This window comes from Mesoplodon bidens (assembly GCF_964165515.1).
Source record: "Mesoplodon bidens genome assembly, chromosome: 19".
NCBI lineage: Eukaryota > Metazoa > Chordata > Mammalia > Artiodactyla > Ziphiidae > Mesoplodon > Mesoplodon bidens.
The window spans coordinates 23745122-23757734 of record NC_138179.1 but is presented as its reverse complement, the minus strand read 5'-3'; the positions used below and the strand labels follow the sequence as shown (position 1 = coordinate 23757734).

Sequence of the window (12613 nt, the reverse complement as noted above, 5' to 3'; positions counted from 1 at the left end):
CCACTGGGCTCTCTCTGGATTGAGGAATCGGGCCCCAGGTGGTGACCTGCACTCTCAGTGGCTGTCCTGCCCCCTCACAACTTCAGGAAAGGCAGACACACCTATGAAATCAACAATACCTGTGTAGTGCTTTATCATCAAAAAATACTTGCACAGACGTTGTCTCATTTGATCCCCACAGTCAAGGCAGTTTGGGCAGGAATTATCATCACCATTCTAAATACACAGAAACTCACTCAGTGATGACAACGGACTTACTTTGGATCGATCAGCTGGACCGGGGGGCCGAAACACACCTTTGACTTTACCTGGCCCAGGTTCTCTCCATGACCCCTGCCACCTTCCTTGATCAAAAAGCCCTCACCGAGCTTCATGGCCCCAGAGGAGGCGTCACTTTTTTGCAAAGCCTAGTCCACTAGGCAAGGCGCGTGCACCCGGGGCTGCTCTTGCCCAAAGACGGCGTCTCGTTGTCATTTGCACAAAGCCACGGCACGGACTAGTGGCGGCCTTGGGAACCACATGTGTTCCTGAGCCCTACGAGGAGACATCTGCGCAAAACATAAGTAGAGCATCTTGAGTTTACCCTAAAACCACCGGCACATGAGTGGGTGAGAAAAGCCTGGGAGGCGTAACCTGACCTCTGTGTTCTCTTCTGGGTGCAGGAGTTAGATAGCGGGTTAGAGGCTGAGCAGAAGAGGGGAGCCGAGGCCCTGAAGGGCGCGCACAGATACGAACGGAAGGTCAAGGAAATGACTTACCAGGTAGGCAACGGCTCTCCTGCATCCCTTGGATCAGACCCGGCAGAAGCAGCGGGGGAGGGGGTCTGGGGCCCTGGCACCGACGCTGTGTTGGCAGGCCGAGGAGGACCGCAAGAACATACTCAGGCTCCAGGACCTGGTGGGCAAGCTGCAGGCCAAAGTGAAGGCTTCCAGGAAGCAGGCGGAGGAGGCCGTGAGTAGGGGGTCCTGGGTTGGGGGGGCGTCCCGGCCCTGAGCAGGAGTCCGTCAGCTGTTTCACAGCGCCCGTGCCGCTGAGGCCTGAGTTTTCATTTGCAGGCTATAAACCCAAGCTCAGGACGCCCGCCCTGTCTGCGTTATGCAAACCTGCCCCACCTCCCCCTTCCCTGGGCCTCCTGCCTCATTAGTCCTGGCCCCGCCCCTCCATCCCTTCCCTCAGCCCACCTGGCTTTAATCCCACCCACTGGCTGACTCCACCCACCCCCAATTTACTCAGAATTCCCTGCCCCTGTGAGCTAACCTTGAACACCTGGCCTTAATTCACATGATCCCATCTCAGCCCTGGCCCTGGCTTCTACCACCTCCATCCTTCCCTGGCCTCCCTAGCTCCCCCCTTCCAGTTCATCCTTTTTTTTTTTTTTTTTCCGGTACGCGGGCCTGTCACTGTTGTGGCTTCTCCCATTGCGGAGCACAGGCTCGGGACGTGCAGACTCAGCGGCGATGGCTCACAGGCCCAGCCGCTCTGCGGCATGTGGGAGCTTCCCGGACCGGGGCACGAACCCGTGTCCCGTGCATTGGCAGGCGGACTCTCAACCTCTGCACCACCAGGGAAGCCCCCAGTTCATCCTTTCTGATCCGCCCTTGAGCAAACAGGTGAAACCAACAGTGAGGAAATAGTTTGGGCTGAAACCAACATTTCCCAAATATCTTCTGGAGACACTAGGTCTGGAGGATGTTAATAGCAGGAAGCTGGGGCAGCAGGTGTGGGGACTGTGAGGTATTTTACAGAAAAGAAATCGTTTGGGAAACTCTGGGTTACGCAAAGTTGGACGACGGGTGGCTTTACTTCAAGGATTTCTCAGATTTTGCAGGTAATACGGGATGGACTCCATAGTGGAAAAGGCGTTCTGGATTGTAGCATTTCCTACCCTGTGTTGGACCTTGGCATCTTTGTACTGGAGGCAGAGCCTCCACCAGGACTAGTGTCCTGAGGAACAAAACCTGCGGGATTCTGGCCTGGATAAATGACTGAGGATGTGGCTTCTCCCCTGTCCTTTTTACTCCCCGCCCAAGAGCCTGGTGCTTCTGTCCTGACCTCTGGGAAGCAGATCTGAACTGGTTAAGTTGGGGGAGGATCAGTACAGTTGCAGCAGGACTGGCCAGGCTGGAGGGGCCCCGGGAGGCCACCTTCATCAGAAACCCTTGGATGGACCTCAGACTTATACAATGCCTGGGCTGCAGGCAGACAGTACGGGGAGCAGGTCATGGGTGGCATTAGGGGTGGGGGCTGGACCTTTGGTCTCTGACAGCTCCACATGCCTTGGGACACTTGGATTTCCTCCCAAGAGCTCCGGGGTTGGGGGGATGGCAGAGAGGTGGGGTGCAGGGGAGCATGCAGGCATCCTGGGGGGCAGCAGACCCGCAAGGTAACCAGGCAGTGCACACAGGAGCCAGGGGGCATCGTCTTCACCGCTGCAGAGCTCAGCTTTCCCTCCGCTGCCGCCAGGGAATTGGGGGCCCAAGCTCTCCTGGTTCCGCAGTTCCCCAGAGGCCATCAGGGACCAGGGGCCTCAGCGCCAGAATGAGGGATTTCCTCAGCCTCCTGCCCCCTCCACCTTCCGTTCAGGAAGAGAAGGCCAACATGCAGCTGTCCAGGTGCCGGAGGGTCCAGCACGGGCTGGAGGAGGCCGAGGAACGGGCAGACATCGCCGAGTCCCACGTCAACAAGCTGCGGGCCAAGAGCCGGGACATGGGGGCCCAGGTGAGAACAGACTTCCTCCCCAGACGTCCTAGGACCCAGGACCAGGCAGCACCCAGCAGAGTTTGGAGGGTGCCTGTCAGTACACCTTTCCCGCTGCTGGTCGTGCATCCACAAAAGTCACTGCTTTAGCCTGGACCCCGTGGTTCCAGGCTCACAGGAGCAGTGCGGGACCAGGGGCCAGACCACCCTATCATCCCCGCCCCTCCATGTTGCAAGAGGCGCTGCCCAAGAAGCCCCTGCTTTTGGGGGGATTCACCCCAACTCTGGGAGCTTGACTGGTTTGTTTTCACAACGCGTGAAGGGAGATAAAGCCACACCTGAATATTTTTCTGAGGCTCCAGCATCTCCAGCTGCCCCCACTTGCAGACAGTGCCCAGCCTCACCTTTGGTTTGACTCATTTCCTGTGTACAATTCTTTTTCTCCCCCAGAAGATGGAAGAATGAGCCCTTCCCAATGCCCGTCGCCATGGGACACCTCGGGAAAACGGAGAGAAGGTGTGAGAAATAAGTTCTGCTGGCTACTCGGATCCCTGGCTCTGCCGTGTTTATCATCACGGTCCATTCCTCCTCCGTGGGGTGGTTTTCAGATTCGTCTCTTTGTAAACTGGAAAGAAAGTAAGGGATCTGAAAGCAGACCCTCCTGGCCCCGAGAAGGAAAAAGGTGGAAATCCAACCCGTAGCGAGATATGTCACCAGCTCCCCAGCAGGTAAAAAGAAAAACCCTTTCAGATAATCATACCCCTTTTTCCGCCTACGAACTCAGAAGTCTGTCCAGTTCAGTTCCCCTAAATTTACAGACAGGGAAACTGGACCCAGGTAGACGAAGCACCCTGACTGTAGTTGTCCAGGGTGGTGGGAGACTAGACCCCAAGATCCCAGGCCCCCCAAGCAGGGCTCTTTCCACCAAGCAGCTCTGCTTTTCCATCCCGTCCCCCCCCCCACCCCAGCGGCCATGTCTCCACTCCTCTCACACCACCCACAGCTCCCAGAACGTCTTTGGAGGCTGTAGGCTCTCCTGAGCCTGGGATGCATTCCTGGGAGGACAGATGCTTCGGGAAGGACTGCCTAGGGGCTGGCCTATCCTGCAAGCCCTGCCCCTCCTTCGGGTCCCTCCTCTCCACGCACATGGATCCTCCCCGTGGTGCTTGAGCCAAGGGTGAGGGGCGCAGCTAGTCTCAGGGTCACTCCCAGATCCCAACCAGGTCTTGCTGAGTGTGATTATGTTGGTTTGCGTACCCTGAAGGGTAGTAAAGCAGCAGGACAAACAAGGACAGGATCAGAAGCCAAGACTAAATCTGAGCCTCGGCCTGACCACTCAGTAGCAACAGCTGTGTGGCCTGGGTTGGCCGCATACATTCTCTGAACCTGAGTTGCCTCAATGGTCAGACTGACCCGTGTGGTCAGGGGCATGGACTTTGGGTTCCAGCAAACCTGGATGGAATCCCAATATTATCACATACCAACTGTGTGGCCTTGGGCAACTTAAGACTAACGGTCTGGGGGCTTCCCTGGTGGCGCAGTGGTTAAGAATCCGCCTGCCAATGCAGGGGACACGGGTTCAATCCCTGGTCCGGGAAGATCCCACATGCCGCGGAGCAACTAAGCCCGTGCACCACAGCTACTGAGCCTGTGCTCTAGAGCCCACGAGCCACAACTACTGAAGCCCACGCGCCTAGAGCCCATGTTCCACAACAAGAGAAGCCACCGCAATGAGAAGATAACGCACCGCAACGAAGAGCAGCCCCTGCTCACCGCAACTAGAGGAAGCCCATGCACCGCAATGGAGACCCAGTGCAACCAAAAATAAATAAATAAATAAATTTATTTAAAAAAAAAAAAAGACTAACGGTCTGAGCCTCAATTTCCTTATTCTGTAAGGCAGAGATACCAATAAACATCACAGCTTCCCTGGGACAGGTGGGGGGTTGGGGTGTTGGCAAGGGGTGCAGGGTTTCTGGCTTACTATGTACCAGGCACTGAGATGCACTCTCCTCTTACATCTTAGATCGTCCCTTCTCTTCGGCCTTCTAGATCCTCCTTTCCATCTCATCACCAGCCCAACCCTGTGCCTTTGACACAGTGGGGCTGGAAGTTAAGGATGGGTGGAACCAGTAGTGGTGGCAGGAAATGATTCTGAGGTCGGGTGATCTCAGGTGTCTGACGTCACCATCACCATCATCACCATCATCATCACTAACATGATCTTCACCATGCTTATCATCAGCGCTATCATCAACATCCTCCTCATCGTCATCCTCACCATCATCACCCCTATCATCACCACACTCACCATCATCATGGCTAAACTTGAGGACTGAAAGAGTCATTGAAAATGATCTCTTCGGGCTTCCCTGGTGGTGCAGTGGTTGAGAATCTGCCTGCCAATGCAGGGACAGGGGTTCGGGCCCTGGTCCAGGAAGATCCCACATGCCGCGGAGCAACTAAGCCCGTGAGCCACAACTACTGAGCCTGCATGTCTGGAGCCTGTGCTCCACAACAAGAGAGGCCGCGACAGTGAGAGGCCTGCGCACTGTGATAAAGAGTGGCCCCTGGGCTTCCCTGGTGGCGCAGTGGTTGAGAGTCCGCCTGCCGATGCAGGGGACACGGGTTCGTGCCCTGGTCCAGGAGGATCCCACATGCTGTGGAGCGGCTGGACCGGTGAGCCATGGTCGCTGAGCCTGTGTGTCCGGAGCCTGTGCGTCCGGAGCCTGTGCTCTGCAGCAGGAGAGGTCACAACAGTGAGAGGCCCGTGTACCGCAAAAAAAAAAAAAAAAAAGACTGGCCCCCCGCTCGCCGCAACTAGAGAAAGCCCTTGCACAGAAACAAAGACCCAACACAGACAAAAATAAAATAAATAAATAAATAAATAAATAAATAATTTTTAAAAGCTAAAAAAAAAAATGATCTCTTCAATCTCCTCAATTTTACAGACAAGAAAACCAAGGCTGTTCTCAAAGTCCCCAGATACCAGATCCTAATCCTACATCTCTGCCACCCTACTGCATCGCCCTCCCAATAAAAGTAATACAATTTCAAATACATGAACAATTTTGTATGATGCTGAGTATTTATGGGACTGTCTTCCTCTTTTCCATCCTGGCCTCCCAACAAGCCCGTCAGGAGGTCAGGCAGATATTAATACCTTCATTTTCTAATGGGGTTGCAGGTGGACGGTGGCTTTTCCAAGGCTGAGGAGGAGCTGACATGGCAGCTCTTCAGACTCACCGTACAGCACAGCATCTCACACAGGGGCCTTTCCCTCTGTGTGGGCGTGGGCTTTCGTGGTGAGAGCCCTGGGGCCAACCTTCCGGGGTCCCAGTCTTGCCCTGCCATTCATAGCTGTGTGATTTGGAACAAGTTACTTCATGACTTTAAGCCTCAGCTTCCTCACGTATAAAACGGGATGGAACAATGTACTTTAGAGGGTTATACTGAGAAGTTAAGTAAGAATATGTAAGGAACACCCTTGGTCTGGAGCCAGACACACAGTTTGTACCCTGGTAGCCTGTCATCATGGTGGGCAGAGGTAACACATGGCCTAAGGGCACAGGTGGAGTGTAAGACAGGGGTCCAGATGGGCTGGGGCTTTCACGGTGTCTCTAAGGAGCTTCCTCTGGTTTGAGGAGCTGACACACCATGCATTTGAGGGTCATCAAAAAAATTTCCTGTGGAATCACCCCTTCCTGACACCCCAACGAAAGCAGATCTGAATTCCATCTGCTCAAACACTCTCCAGGTCACCTGGAGCTGCCTAGCATCTCTGCGCTTACCTGGTCCCCCACCTCCCCACCCTGGGCCCCCAGGCCTCCAGAACATCATACTTTCCAGAAGGCCTTGGGCAAGTAAGGGAATGTCTCTGAGCCTCAACATGGGGTAGGAAGTCCTAGAACTTCCTACCTCAGGATGAAGTTGTTGAAAGATTCCCGCGTGATGCTGTGCAAGACATTTCCCCAGAAACGCAGTGCTGCGCAAACTGGAGATGTTTTACTCACAAGAATGATAATAATAATGATATCGTTGTTGTTTTTGTTGTTATTGTCATTCAGCAGTGAAACCTAGACACCAAACCTGGGCTTCGAGCTCTGGCGCCTGGGAGAACAGAACCCACCCTGACCCACAGGCCTCTTCAAAACGGAGCTTTGCTGCCACCTCCTGGCTATGGAAAGACAGGCTTTTCATTTTGCAAATGACCTAGAGATTGCGCCCCTGAAGTCTTGACATTAGATGTTCAGAGTCAGAGGTGTCCTTGGGAATCAGGATCATCCCACCCAGGCCCCTGGTTTTGAAGATGAGAAAATTCAGATTCGTGATAGGATCTGCTAACCCCATAGGATGAAGTGTCAGAGCCAGATGCCCAGGTCTTGGGGCTCCCAGACCAGAGCCCCCACAACTGAGTGTCTGTAGAAGAGGACCCTGAAGAATCTGAGATGGAGGCCTAGGACCTGGACAGGCAGCGAGCGGGCCCCAGTGATGGCCCTGGCAGCAGAGGGTGGGACCATGGCCAAAGGTCTTCTCCCAGACATCACTCTCCTCATTCCAGGAACCACCAGGCTGGAGGAGAAGTGTTGGCCCCAGAGTGGAAGGCAGTGGACCTCCACAAACAGCCCTCTGCCCCTAGCAGGGGTGGGTGATCAGACCCCGGGTTTCTCTGGGATGAAGGTGGCCCGTGGAGGTTCCAAAAGTGAGTCTCTTGGCCCTTTTCCTAGGCCCAAGACAAAGAATCAGGGCGTCCACTCCACAGTGAGATACCCAAGTCAAGACCTTTGCCATCTGATCCTTCACACCCCTCCCAGCTTTCTCCTGTCCCAAAAGGGGTCGAAACAATGGGTTTCCTTGCCCTCTGGCCTTTGGGTGGATCCAGCCAACAGGGAGCTGAGACAGAAAAGCAGAGGGGAAGAGGAGAGAGAGGCCCTTTATTCCCTGCATCCCTCCCTGCAAGCAAAGGTCCCATTTCCTTGAGGCATCACACTCCCCAGCCCTCTCTGTGTCCACCTCCAGTGACCGGTCCCCTCACCCTGCTTGCACCTGGAGCTCTGCCCTACCCCTGTGGCCTCCCTAAACCTGCCCACACCTCTCAAAAGAGTCTCTCCCTCAAACACCCACACATTATGCTGACCTGAGTGTGTCGCCTGCTTCCTGCCGGAGCCCTGGCTGATACACACCCTGACCTGCATATCTATTTCCCTGCTCCACGGCCCTCCTATGAAGCAGGGCCAGCTGACCATGCAAAGCACCACTACCTCGCTGCGGCCAGCGTACATCTCCAGGTCAAAAATCCCATTCGGGGGGCTTCCCTGGTGGCGCAGTGGTTAAGAATCTGCCTGCCAATGCAAGGGACACGGGTTCGAGCCCTGGTCTGGGAAGATCCCACATGCCGCGGAGCAACTAAGCCCGTGCGCCACAACTACTGAGCCTGCGCATCTGGAGCCTGCGCTCCGCAACAGGAGAGGCCGCGACAGTGAGAGGCCTGCGCACCGCGATGAAGAGTGGCCCCCGCTCGCCGCAACTAGAGAAAGCCCTCGCACAGAAACGAAGACCCAACACAGCCATAAATAAATAAATAAATAAATAATAAATTTATTTAAAAAAAAAAAATCCCATTCGGATCGCTAATGACCCATTAAGTTTCACTGCACACTTCCACTTGACGCAGACATCCCCTCAAATCAAGCTTTTAGGATTGCATCCAGGTCCCTTCTTTTCATTTAAGCTCATAGCTCTTTTTTTTTTTTTTTTTTTTTTTGCGGTACGCGGGCCTCTCACTGTTGTGGCCTCTCCCATTGTGGAGCACAGGCTCCAGACGCACAGGCTCAGCGGCCATGGCTCACGGGTCCAGCCGCTCCGCGGCATGTGGGATCTTCCCGGACCGGGGCACGAACCCGTGTCCCCTGCATCAGCAGGCGGACTCTCAACCACTGCGCCAACAGGGAAGCCCTAAACTCATAGCTCTTAAACCCAGGAAGAAGCAGTCCTTTCCTGCTGAGATCTAAGTGGCATCGGTGGTGTCCTGGAACCAGCCCGTACCAGTTTGCAAGAGCCAATTATAAAAATTTTTAGGAATTCTGTGAACCAGTTCTTACAATTAAATTTCATAATTTACTTACTATGAAAATTAAATTTTGTAATATTACAATGAGATAAATTACAGATCTTCCTCGACTTAACGATGGAGTCACATCACAGTAAACCCACTGTAAATTGAAAACATTGTTAAGTCAGAAATGCATTTAATACATCAAACCTACCAAACATTGTAGCTTAGCCCAGCCCGCCTTGAACGCAGTCAGAACCCTTATATTAGGCTACAGTTGGGCAAAATCATCTAACACAAAGCCTATTTGATAGTAAAGTGTTGACTGTCTCGTGTAATGTATTGAATACGGTACTGAAAGTGAAAAATACAATAGTCGTCTGGGTGCAGAATGGCTGTATCAGTTGTTTCCCCTTGTGACTGCATTGCTGCCTGGGAGCTGTGGCTGCTGCCCTGCCAGCACCACCAGAGGATCAGACCGCATTCCCTAGGCCAGGGGAAAGATCAAAATTCAAAGCACAGTTTCTACTAAATGCATATTGCTTTCATAAAGTTGAAAAATTGTGAGTCGAACCATCGTAAGTCAGGTATACTAAAAACAAAGGTACTAAAAATCAATACATATAACTAATTTACTACATTTTGTTATGATCTATGATTTATGACTATTAAATCTGTGTGGTAGAAATACTCTCCAATGGAGTGCTACTTACATCTCTTCCTGTCTCCTCATTCAGTGATGTCACGGGGGATCCTGAACCTGGCCCTGGTGGAAATATTTACACCACGGAAACTGGCAAACACGTCAATGCAGGGCTTTTTTATTTGTTAGCTTGTTAAACATTTACCAGCACACCACTAACTGGAGCCCATGAAACCCAAGTAAAAACAAATGTGCAATTCTGTATATAAAGATATTGGAGTACATAGGGCCAAGCCCACCCTCCATATTCCCACAAGTCCTACCAGGTCAACTGATTCAAGGCAGCAAATTGAGAGGATTTCTCAGGGCTAAGAACTGCATCCTGCAGAGTGTAGGGAAGGTGGGGAGGACGGGAGGGAAATGTGGACCATGCCATCCAAGTCCCAATTCCATGGCTAGGGCATAGGAACTCATGCAGCTGTGACGGAAGTTCAGCTTCAATGGCTAGGCAAAAAAGAAGATATATTGGTTCACCTAAATGGAAATTTCAAGGGTAGTCAATCTTCAGGCTGACTGGGCCCACAGACGTGTTGTTGGATCTAGGTTTTCAGATGATTTCTTATTTTTCTCTTTCCATCTCTCCGTTCTGCTTTCCTCTAAATTAACTTTATTCCCAGGAAGGCTGCCCCTCTGTGATTACAAAATGGCCAGGCTTATATCCTGTATCTTACCATCTTATGCCAGAGCTTCTCTTTCCCAGGAGTTCCTGCAAAAGCCGAAGGGCTGGTTTTCATTGGCTGTAATTGCCCGGATGGCCAGGCCCCTGGTCGGGAGATGGTAGGAGGATGTGAGGCTTTGACTGGTTAGTTCTCAGTCATGGGGGACCAGCTGCACCCAAACCCCATGAACCCAGGGTCAGGAGGGGTGTTTCCTATTCCTCCTACTAGGTCAAGCTCCTATTCCCAGAAGCAGTGTCGGGGGAAAAAGGGCACCAATTCTTCATTACGAGGGCTCACGAGCACAGGGCTTTGCTGAGTCTGCTTTCTGCTTTTGGAACTGGGCTGCCTTCCCACAGGGTCACTGTGTGGACAAATCCATACGACAGCTGTAAACCCCCTGGCACAAAGTGCGCTTCTAAAATGCCAGTTGGCATTTTCCTTTCTTCCTTACTTATCTCGTTCCCACCAAAGAGGCACCACTGCTGACACCAGTTTCTCAGTCATGGGGTATGTACAGGATCTCTCTTCGCTCACTGTGGACCCAGCTGGCACGGCAGACACCCCTCGTCCTTCAACACTCTGCTAGAGTGCAACTTCTCGTAACATCACATCATTTCCTCCCCCACCAGTGACCTGAATTCCACATAGGGCCTCTCACTGCTGATGGGAGAAGGAAAAGCCCGTAGCTCCGAGGCACTGTCCCAAGGCCAGGAGCTTCCTGTCTGACGAGTCAGGAGGGAGAGGTCCGGGTGGAGCCAGACAAAACATCTGGACCCAGATCAGGACACGGCTGGAATCTGTACACAGGGCCAGCCCACAGCAGGCTGGTGGCACTGCCAGGGCATTGCTCCTTCTAGGGTGCAAGCAGACAACGCATCCAGCCAACAGTGGATTGACGGAGGGCCTATGACATGCCAGGAGCTGTTCTAAGCTCTGGGAGCAAAGTGGGGAAATAAATAACAAGCCTTAGAAGTGCCTTCCTCCCAAAGGTATTACAAGTTCATCTCAAACCTCCAGTGCTCCACTGAGCGGCTCCTGACTCTCACCTGCCCCACTTGCCCTCTCCCATCCCTCTCTGGTCCCTTGGATTATTGTAATCATCCACTTCCTGGTTTCTCAGCATCACTAAACTGCCATCTCTTCAAGGGCCAGCACCCTCTTCATCATCTTAGAAACCTCTAGTGCAGGTGAGGCAGTCCATAGAGGTTGCTGGAAAGGATGAACTTTCATAACAGCATTTTCACAATAATAAAATAATTGCAGATAACCTAAAACGCTTAGTAATCGAGGGCTCCCTGAATACCTTATGGTAATAGTTATAACAGCAGCTGACATTAATTGAGCACTTTTTATGTGCTAGACGCTGTTTTAAGAACTTGACATGCGTCTTCTCATTTAATACCTACAAAACTTCTCTGCTACTGGCTCCTATTTTCTCCTCATTTTACAAGTGTGGTTCAGAGAGGTTAAGAATTTGCTTAATGTCACACAGCTAGTAAGTGGTAAGGCCCGAGCTTGCAGTCACCACGCTAGTCTAGGATTACTTGGAAGGTTATGTATCCTTTAAAAGGCAACAGCACAAACAGCATTTGACTACATGAAGATGTAGATATTAGTATATTTACTAAAAGAAGTTAAATGAGAGAAGCTTAAGTTAATATATACATGCTGATGACAGCCCTGTGTCAGACAAGCCCACAGTCAGGGTGATGAAATGGAGTTTCTCATATCTTTGAGGTTTCATTTCTCTGTAAAGCTGTGTATAATTTTTTAAAGTTACCTACCTGTGAGTTTTATGCCCTGGGGGCTGGGTAACCGATTCCCTAATTTGATATGTTAGAACATGAGACTGACTCAATTCTGCTCCTTCCCAGCAAACGCATTTTATAAGGATCTTCTGAAACAAAGCCCTGGCTGAAGGCTGGCTTTGGGGGGGGGGGTGGTCCTGAGAGATGGAGGAGGGGCTTCCGGATGGTGGGCGTGGGGGATCCTTGTAGAGAGGGTCACAAAAGTGTAAACTTAGTCACAAAGGCGTCCCCTGGGTGCTCAGAAATGCAGAATCCCAGGCCTCCCAGATGCAATGGATCCAAATGTGCCCCTGAACAGGATCTCCAGGTGATCTCTAAGCACATTCAATTTGAGAAGCACAGATCTGGAGCGATTCTACTCACGTTGTGGTTCAGAGGCCAGTGCCCATCTCTGAACTGTTTGTTAACAGTCTCCCGCAGGATAAGTACAGAAGTTGAGAGTGTTTGGAGGCTTCTAAAGCCATGTGACAACTGCAGTGATATCTAATCTCCTGATCCGTGGACCACACTCTGACCATCTTTGGTGTTGCAGAACCGGGGCCATGAGTTGCATCTGGTGTGAGTGGAGGACTCGTCCCAACCGGTAGGGCTCAGAATCACCAGGAGGGCTTGTTAAAGTGCAGCCGGCTGAGCCCCATTCCCAGCATTTCTGATTCATTAGCTCCGGGGTGAGGCCTGGGAGTCTGCATTTCTA

General features: G+C 52.1%; 1 pseudogene across 1 annotated transcript in view; it reads left to right on the top strand.

Moving 5' to 3' along the window:
* Positions 1–5036, top strand: part of LOC308607665 (myosin-13-like) — a 39223-nt pseudogene extending 34187 nt beyond the window's left edge. Inside the window, exons 23-26 of the transcript in view lie at positions 663–761; positions 856–951; positions 2584–2718; positions 4872–5036. The product of the transcript in view is annotated as a myosin-13-like (transcript). The remainder of the gene's footprint in view (positions 1–662; positions 762–855; positions 952–2583; positions 2719–4871) is intronic.
* Positions 5037–12613: the final 7577 nt, after the last annotated feature.